General features: G+C 44.5%; 1 pseudogene; it reads left to right on the top strand.

Moving 5' to 3' along the window:
* The first annotated feature begins 381 nt into the window (after nucleotides 1-381).
* On the top strand, nucleotides 382-2,266 carry LOC128421051 (uncharacterized protein K02A2.6-like; annotated as a pseudogene).
* Nucleotides 2,267-10,325: the final 8,059 nt, after the last annotated feature.

Here is a 10,325-nt window from a genome sequence, read left to right as displayed (position 1 = left end):
CCCGCCCTGGTTCCCTGCTTGCAAGCCTGTTGCTGACTTCACCCGACTCCCTGCCCTGCACCCAGCTTCAGCTACTACGGACTGCCTCCACGTTGCACCTTTGGCCATGGACCGGACTTGGACCTCGCCTCTCGGGTAACCCACGGGACCAGCAAAACAAGGAAGGAGGGAGTGTTATGTACTGAAGTTCTCACCCTGGGCCAGCAGGGGGATACTGTAGATAGTTATGCAAATGAAGGATCGAAAGGTGACATTCAGTGATTGGATAGTTTTAGAAGGTCAGACTGGTTTGATGCCCTCGGCCTGGAAGTCACCGGCATCAACTGCATCTCTAACGCAGAGACTGAGAGTCTGGTTAAAGACTTTGCCGAGGTTTTTGACGGCACTTTGGGGCAATATACAGGTACGGCCATCTCCTTTAGCCTTGATCCACAAGTCGCCCCCATCAAGCTAAAGCCACACCGGGTTCCCTTTGCTCTCAAGGCTAAGGTGGACGAACAACTGGACAAGCTGATCTCCCAAGGAGTTTTGGAGCCGGTTGACCACGCCAAGTGGGAAACCCCCATCGTCACGCCTGTCAAGCCAGACGGGTCGGTGAGAATATGCGCTGACTATAAGTGCACGATCAACAAGGCACTTCAGCAGCACGCTTATCCGGTTCCTGTTGTCCAACACCTGCTGCATTCCCTGGGTGAGGGTATGGTCTTCGCTAAGCTGGACCTTGCCCAAGCCTATCAACAACTGCCCGTCGATGATGCCACTGCTGAAGCCCAGATGATCGTCACCCACCGAGGGGCATTCCGTTGCCGCCGGTTGCAGTTCGGGGTGAGTGTGGCTCCTGGCATCTTCCAAAGCCTTATGGAGCGTCTCCTGCAAGGGCTTCCGGGCGTGGTACCATATTTTGATGACGTCTTGGTTTCCACAGACTCACACCAGCAGCTGTTTGAGCGCCTCCGTGCCGTGCTGACCAGGTTCCAAGAGGCCGGGCTCAAGGTAAAGAGGGAGAAGTGCCAGATCGCTGTTCCACAGGTGGCACAGGTGGAGTTCCTGGGCTATCTTATCGACGCCTCCGGCCTTCACCCGACCACATCCAAGATCCGCGCTATCCAGCAGGCCCCCATCCCAAAGAACAAGACAGAGTTGCAGGTGTTCCTGGGGCTGCTGAACTTTTATAACATGTTCCTGCCCCACAAAGCCACGGTGGCTTAGCCTCTTCACCGACTCCTCAACACAAAGACGCCTTGGGCCTGGGGTCATCGGGAGACGGCGGCCTTCAACGCGGTCAAGGCTCTCCTTTCATCGGACAGTGTGCTGGTACAGTACAGTGAAGCCAGGCCGCTGGTCCTTGCCTGCAATGCCTCACCTTTTGGCATCGGTGCTATCCTTAGTCACCGTTTTCCAGACGGAAGAGAAGCACCGCTCACCTACTTTTCCAGGACGCTATCTCTGACTGAACGGAATTAAAGCCAGCTCGACAATGAGGAACTGGCACTTGTGGCTGGAGATTCCATGAATACCTGTATGGCAGGACTTTTGACCTCATCACTGACCACAAGTCGCTCCTGGGCCTCCTCGCCGGTGATCGTCTAACTCCACTGGTCCTCTCGCCATGCATGCTGCGATGGACTGTTTTCCTGGCTGCCTACCACTACCGGCTCGTCCATCGCCTGGGGAAATCGATGGGCCATGCCGACGCCCTCAGCCGTTGCCCTCTTCCAGCGTTTGTGGAAGACCCGGCTCCAGCTTCATCGCTCCTCCTGATTGAGGATCTTCTGGCAGCGCCTGTATCGGCTGCCACTGTGGCCTCCGCATCTGCCTAGGATCGCAACATCAGCCGTGTGCTCCACTGGGTGTGGAGGGGGTGGCCACAAGGGCCGTTTGCATCCAAGCGTTCCAAGAGTTCTAAGCGTTCGCAACCAGACAACATGAACTCTCGGCTCATTGCGGCTGTCTGCTGTGGGGAGACTGCGTCGTGATTCCCCAAAGAATCCATCAACGTGTCCTGGAGGCTCTGCACGTTGGCCACCCGGGAATCGTCGAAATGAAGGCGTTGGCTCAGTGTTACGTCTGGTGGCCTAACATGGACGATGCCATCACTGCCTGGGTGTCCGCCTGTCAAGCATGCCAAGAATCGAGGCCTGCACCACCGGCAGCTAAGGGACACACCTGGGAGATGCCAAAGACACCCTGGTCGAGGGTGCACATCGATCTGGCCGGCCCCTTTCACAGCCGGACCTTTATGGTAGTGGTGGACGCCTATTCCAAATGGCTGTTCCATTTGTTCCAGGAAACCAGGTCTTTGCCCGGAACTATGTGGGGGACATTCCTTGGATGCCAGCCACAGTAGTGGGAGTCACTGGACCTCGCTCGTACCAGGTGGCACTCGAAGACGGATGCTTGTGGCGCCGGAACATAGACCAGCTTAGGCGCAGGGTTGGGGACTTGGACACTACTGAGGCGCCCCCAACTGCGCTCGTGGCTCCGGAAGAGACAGTTACAGATGGCGAGGCTCCACCTACACCTCCAATCCTGTAGAGTGAAGGGTTTTTTTAAAACGTCGAGTGTTTTATTATGTTTTTATACATGTTGGATGCCGCCCAGAGTGGCTGGGGCAACCCAGTCAGTTGTGTGGAGTAGAAAGAATAAAATTACCATTATCGAATGGGGCGTCCCTCTTTTCATCAGAGAAATGTTGGGGGGGCATGCTTGGTATATTTCAAAAAGGAAAGGGTATGAAAAGCTCTGGATTGGGAGAAGGTAAATGCTTCTATATGGTAAATGCTTCAAAGTAGGGACTTCATCTGTGGTATGTCACAAATGGGACCTGCAACCAAATGTTGCAGTGCGTTCTGCTGCTTCTGTTTAGAGTTCCAGCCAGCTCTTCCCTCCAAGTGCATTACACACACACACACACACACACACACACACACAAACACACATGAAACACAAATTCTCCCAAGCATAGTAATATTTCTCAGTACCCTCCTTGCTATGTGGATAGCAAGCTCTTCTTGCCCGTCTCCTCCAAATCGGTTCAGTGCGTTCCCACACGTTACCATATAGAAATCCTCCTCCTCCTTTTGGGCTGACCAGTGTAAAAGCATGAGACAAAAGGAGCTGGAAGGAAAGAGGAAACTTTGGACTTCCGGAGGCGGCGCGAAACAGCAATGGCGGTCCTCTTCAGTTGTTGAAGAGGGGCTCCGCGGAAAAGGGTCGTGCGCTGCGGCACAGCGACGACCCGTTTAGGAAAACCACGGGTAGAGTGAGCCCGTGGCCGTGGGATTCGGCGGGCACCAGGAGCGACCTCGGATACGCAGAAGGGACCCCGTAAGGGGCTCCGGAACGTGGAGGGGGTAGCGGTGCTGTGAATCCATCGCTCTTTCCGCGGAAGCGAAGCCGCGCGGCTGCTGCTGATGAGCGCTGACCTTTCTTCTTTGAACATTTGATTGGAAACAACAAACTCGTGAGTAAGAAATTTGAGGCTTTATTTGGACATCAAATTGGTGAATTTCGGCTGAAAGCGGGAGACGCTAAAAAGGAAGTCAGTCTTCCGTCCCTGTTTAAAGTACTGAGCAAAGTTTTTTTAAAGCGGAAGCGTTGAAAGGAGTTTAAAAGAAGTTGGAACTTACCCTGCAAGTTTGGATTTGATTGTGAGACTGTGCTATACCTCTCTATATTTTGTGGATTATAAAGTTATAAGCCCCAGCTCACGGGCTGCCTGGATACAAAGTAACATCAGACTGTGGCAACTGTGTATAGAGACATAAAGTTACATTGGGCTACTTTGCAGTTACAAAAAAGGAACTGTTGTTCACACCTTCGCAAAGAACCTTTATCATCTGCAGTTTAAAGTGAATTTAGAGGGTTTCCCCCCCTTATTTTGGATTTTACCATATTTGGGAATTAAATGGTGGAAACTTTTGGGGAGCTCCCCCTGCTGGATTGTGGAAATATAAACCTCTGAGAACTGCTGGTTGTTTTGGAAATCTTTTTGCCTGGATGATTGCTTTTCCCATGGGATTTACAATTTGACCTTGAAACCTAGACAGTTGTGGAATGAGTGTGGCAGGAAAAACAAGGGCTGCCAAGAAAGCAAAACAAACTGAACTATTGCAATCAACTTTGCTTGTGCAGCCACGTAGATCATCTGTTCCAATTGTGACAGGTCTGCAAGAAGGACAATTTAAACAGCCAGTTTTGGAGGATATGGCTGCAGGAGGATTAGACCCTATTTCTAAAGAAATATTGGATCAACTGGCAGCATTAAATAAGAAAGCTGATGAACAAGCGGCTAAATTTGACCAGGTTACAGCAACGATTAATAAGTTGACAGACCAAGTTGCTCAAAACACACAGGCGATAGGAAATTTTGAAAAGACTATATCAGAGAACCGAAAATTAGCTGAGGACGCAAACACGAAAGCAGACCAAAACAAAAAAAGGATTGAGGAATTAAGAGGGGAAGTAAGACCACTGAGTAGACAGGTCACTGAACAACAGGCCTATCTGTCTATGGCGGAGCTGAAAAACCGGGAAAGTAATCTTAGGATTAGAAATATTCCAGAACTAGAAAAGGAAGATTTGGCTGGCTTTTTGACTGCAGAAATATCCAAGTTCTGGGGTTTGGCAGAAGAGAAAGACTTCAAAATCGTCACCGCTTTTAGATTGGGAAGAGTGGCCAAGAAAGATAAACCAAGGGATTGCTTGATCATATTGAGATACAAGCAAGAAAAAGACAACATACTTGGCCTACATTTTAAAAACCCATTGGTGATACAGGGAAAGACAGCAGAAATCTTCAGAGACATACCAAAACAATTGTTGGACTTAAGAACTACATACAAGGATCTGGCAAGATTATTAAGAAACAACACAATCCCTTACAGGTGGGAATTCCCCCAAGGATTATCTTTTAATTTGAAAGGGAAGAAGGTGAGAATCAGAACAGCAGAAGAGCAAGAAAAATTCCTAAACGATCACGGGGAGGACCTTCGAAAAGGGACAGCAGGTACCTGGCCACCCCCCACGCCTGGTACAAAAGATCCACCTCCAGACATAGACGAGAAGGGAGACAACCCCATCGGCTAACAAGCTGATCCAGGATGTCTCTGCAGCTTTTTAGTTGGAATATCCATGGGGCAAATTCCCCTGAAAAAAGGAAAAGGATTTTTCACATTTTGAGGAAAGAACAACTAGACGTCATTTGTCTCCAGGAAACCCATGTGACTAGGCTCCACAGAAGAGTGCTAATAAACAAGCGACTAGGCCAAGAATTTATTTCATCAGCTAAAGAAAAGAAAAGGGGAGTCGTGATATATGCAAAGGAGAGCCTAGCACCAAAATTTGTGTTCAAAGATGAACAAGGAAGAATTTTGGCGATCGAAATACAATCACAAGGAGAAAAATTTTTGATAATTGGAATTTATGCACCAAATGAGGGGAAATCTGAATTTTATGGGAAGCTGCATGAGACAATGCTGGACCATATGGACTATAATAACATCATTCTGATGGGAGATATGAATGGGGTTGTCTCCACACACATGGATAAGTCACAAAATCAAAATGTGACTAAAGATGGCAGACTACCAAAGACTTTTTTTGAACTCACAGACAATATGGACTTGATTGATATCTGGAGGACAAAGAACCCCCTAGGTAGAGAGGGAACATTCTTTTCTGAGGCCCACCTATCCTGGACAAGAATCGACCAAATCTGGATATCTAGAGGACTGGCACCCAAGACCAAAAAAGTAGAGATCTGCCCTAAAACTTGCTCCGACCATAACCCCTTGAAAATGGACTTGAGACTTACACCAGCTGGATCCTTCAGATGGAGAATGAATGATGCATTGTTTAGAGACCAGGAGATAGTGAAGAAGGCCCAAAAGACGATGAAAGACTACTTTGAACTAAATTTGAACACTTCGGTGGAAAAAAAAACAATCTGGGACGCAAGCAAAGCTGTTATGAGAGGGTTTCTGATACAGCAGAATTCTATTAAGAAAAAACTCTGGAACGGTAAAAAGGACAAGATCTTGGAAAGGATAAAAGACGGAGAGAAAAAGTTGAGACTAAATCCAAAATCAAAAGAAGTTTTGAGAGAAATAAAATTCCATCAAGCACAATATGCAAAACTGATAAATCAAGAAGTTGAATGGAAAATCAAACAGATGAAACAAAGATCATTTGAATCGGCAAATAAATGTGGGAAGCTGCTATCATGGCAGCTGAAAAAGAGACAAAAACTGAACTTTGTTACCAATCTAGAGGTTGAAGGAGAATGTATTCAGAAACCAGAGGAAATTAGAAAGTGTTTCCAGAGATATTTTAAAAAATTGTTTTCCCAAGGACCCCAAGTGGAGACTGAAATAAATAAATTTTTAAAAAGCTATGGCCTACAAAAACTAACACAAGACAAACAAACTGACCTGAATTATAAAATAACCCAACAGGAAATCGAAAATGCCATTCAGAACATGCAACTAGGCAAATCCCCGGGCCCAGATGGACTTACCTCCAAATACTATAAGATATTGAAGGAATACCTGACTCAGCCATTGATGGAGGTATGTAATCAAATTATGGAAGGGAAGGGGGCACCAGAATCGTGGAAAGAGGCATTCATCACTTTGATACCAAAATTGGAATCTGAAAAGACTCAACTTAAGAACTACCGTCCCATCTCACTCCTAAACGTGGATTACAAGATTTTTGCTGACATTTTGGCAAATAGATTGAAAAAAGTCTTAAATGGAGTTATTCATAAAGACCAAGCAGGCTTTCTCCCTGGCAGGCATTTGTCAGATAATACTAGGAACATTGTTGACGTTTTGGAACTTCTACAGACAAATTTGAATACAAAAGCAGTTTTGATATTTATAGACGCGGAGAAGGCCTTTGACAATATATCTTGGAAATTTATGAAGAAGAATTTGGAAGGGATGGGAGTGGGAAGGGCGTTCCAAAATGGCATAGATGCAATATATTCAGAACAAAAGGCTAAATTGATAGTAAACAATGTGGTGACAGAAGAGTTTAAAATTGAAAAAGGAACACGACAGGGGTGCCCCCTATCACCCTTGCTATTTATTTCTGTCCTTGAGGTTTTGCTAAATTTGATCAGGAAGGATCAGCAGGTGGAAGGAATACAGGTCGGAGGAAAACAATATAAATTGAAGGCCTTTGCAGATGACTTGGTTTTGACATTACAGGAGCCGGTGTCCAGCACAAAAAGAGTATTGGAATTAATTTCTGAGTTTGGTCGGGTGGCGGGATTCAAGTTAAACAAACAAAAAACTAAGGTTTTGGCAAAAAACTTGACACCTTTAGAAATAGATGGGTTTCAGAAGGAAACAGAACTAAACGTTGTTAATAAAGTGAAATACCTGGGGGTCAACTTGACTGGGAAAAATTTGAATCTGTTTAAAGATAATTATGAAAAATGTTGGTCTGAAATTAAAAAGGATCTAGAAATCTGGTCAAGATTGAAACTTTCCTTGTTGGGAAGAATTGTAGCAGTAAAGATGAATGTATTGCCAAAAATGCTGTTTCTGTTCCAGACCCTACAGATCGTGGACAGAGTGGAATGTTTTGGAAAGTGGCAGAGGGACATTATGAAGTTTGTCTGGCAGGGCAAAAAGCCCCGAATAAAATTTAAAATATTAACAGATGCAAAGGAAAGAGGGGGTTTTGCCCTGCCGGACTTAAGGTTGTATTATGAAGCTGCATCCCTCTGCTGGCTGAAAGATTGGTTTTTGCTAGAAAACACTGATGTCCTAGATCTGGAAGGGTTCAACAATGCTTTTGGGTGGCATGCATATTTGTGGTACGACAAGGTAAAGTCTCATAAGTTGTTTAAAAACCATATTGTAAGGAAATCTCTGTTTTCTGTCTGGACTAAATACAAGGACTTATTTGAAAACAAGACTCCGAGGTGGTTATCACCGATGGAGGCTAAAGCCACAAAAATACTTAATATGGGGGGTGGCTGGGCAAAATACTGTGAAATAATAGAAAGAGTGGGTGACACTTGGAGGTTGCAGAGCTTTGAAAAATTGAAAGGGAAGGTGCGAGACTGGTTTCACTATGCCCAAATTTTAGAGATCTTTAAAAAAGATAAAAAAATTGGTTTCCAGGTGGAAAAATCAAAATTAGAACTAGAATTACTTGAACCTAAGACGAAAGTGCTTTCAAGAATGTACAACTTGCTGCTTAAATGGAATACTCAAGATGAGACAGTCAAATCAGCCATGATAAAATGGGCACAAGATATTGGATACAACATTATGTTTGAGGACTGGGAAAGGTTATGGACCACCGGTATGAAATTTACGGCATGTAGTGCCTTAAAGGAAAATATTATGAAAATGATGTACAGGTGGTACATGACCCCAGTCAAACTTGCAAAGATATACCATTTGTCTGATAATAAATGTTGGAAATGTAAGGAGGCTGAAGGAACTTTTTACCACCTCTGGTGGACATGCCCGAGGGTGAAGGCCTTCTGGGAAATGATTTATAACGAGTTGAAAAAGGTATTTAAGTATACCTTTCAGAAGAAACCAGAGGCCTTCCTCTTGGGCATTGTGGGCCAGAGGATACCTAAGAAAGACAGAACCTTCTTTCTATATGCAACGACTGCAGCAAGAATTCTCATAGCTAAATACTGGAAGGCACAGGAGCTACCCACACTGGAAGAATGGCACACACAACTGATGGACTATATGCAACTAGCCGAAATGACTGGCAGAATCCGAGACCTGGGAGAAGAGGCTGCGGAAGAGGATTGGAAAAAATTTAAGGACTATTTACAAAAACATTATAAGATATATGAATGTTAAAAATTTGCTAAGGTTTGAGGTAAATATGCTTCAGTATTGAAATTCGGAGTTGATAGAAACAAAGTTAATGATTGAGAAAAGTTTTAATTTCAGAGTGAATAATTAGATGAAAATACAAAAACACAGGAAACAAGGTATTAATTTGCTGTTTATATTTATTATAAAGAATGCAGGGATGGAGGAGATGGGGAAGTCCAGTGGATGATGAAAAAAAAAAAAAAGACTTCGAAAAATGAATTTTTTCTTGTTTAATTTCTTTTTCTTTCTGTAAAACCGCTTTTGTTGTGTTATTGATGATGGATTTAGATTCTGGAAAAAAGCAATAAAAAAATTTATAAAAAAATAAAAAAAAAAAAAGGAAAGAGGAAACTTTGCACAATCTGGGAGAGTGAAAGGAGGAAAGAGTGGAAAAGGAATTAAGGAAACCCAAAACCTGAGAATAGGGGGGGGGGGAGAAGAAGAGTCAAATCAAGAGGGAAAACAGAGAGAGAAATTGGGCGGCCTGAGCGCAGGCCAATGACTCTGGGGCTTAGGCATTTTTTCAAAAAAATCTTTTTCCGCAAGTCAAGTTGTGGAGGGCTGATTTCTTCTCCTGTGATTAAAAGCCTACTGTTTCGACCGCCAAACCTTTCAGAGGAGCATTTGCAACTGTTTGGCACCATTTTTGAGTGAATTGCCAAAAGTCAGATTTTTTCTGAAATTGTGACCCCGGGGCTTAGGGATTTTTTCAAAAAATTATTTTCCGCCGGTTAAGTTGTTGAGTGCTGATTTCTTGTCCTGTGATAAAAAGCCTTCTGTTTCAAAGCTTTCAGGGGAGCATTTGCAACCATTTGGCACCATTTTGGATTGAATTGTAGAACGTTAGACTTTTTCTGAAATTGTAACCCTGGGGCTTAGGGATTTTTTCAAAACAGTCTTTTTCCCCAGGGGAAGTTGTGGAGGGCTGATTTCTTGTCCTTTGATAAAAAGCCTTCTGTTTCGGCCGCCAAACCTTTCAGGGGGGCATTTGCAACCGATTGGCACCATTTTTGAGTGAATTGGAGAAATTGAGATTTTTCCGGAAATTGTGACCCCGGGGCTTAGGGATTTTTTCAAAAAAAACATTTACCGCCGGTCAAGTTGTTGAGGGCTGATTTCTTTTCCTGTGACATAAAGCCTTCTGTTTCGACTGCCAAAGCTTTCAGGGGAGCAATTGCAAGCGTTTGGCACCATTTTAGAGTGAAATGGGAAAAGTCAATTTGTTGTTGAAATTGTGACCCAGGGGCTTAGGGATTTTTTCAAAAAAAGTTTTTCCGCCAGTTAAGTTGCTGAGGGCTGATTTCTTTTCCTGTGACAAAAATCCTTCTGTTTCGACTGCCAAAGCTTTCAGCGGAGCATTTGCAAGCGTTTGGCACCATTTTTGAGTGAATTGCCAAAAGTCAGATTTTTGCTGAAATTGTGACCCCGGGGCTTAGGGATTTTTTCAAAAAATTATTTTCCGCC

The sequence above is a fragment of the Podarcis raffonei genome, chromosome 9, assembly GCF_027172205.1.
Source record: "Podarcis raffonei isolate rPodRaf1 chromosome 9, rPodRaf1.pri, whole genome shotgun sequence".
NCBI lineage: Eukaryota > Metazoa > Chordata > Lepidosauria > Squamata > Lacertidae > Podarcis > Podarcis raffonei.
The sequence above is the reverse complement of the archived record's forward strand: the minus strand, read 5'-3'. Positions and strand labels throughout refer to the sequence as shown.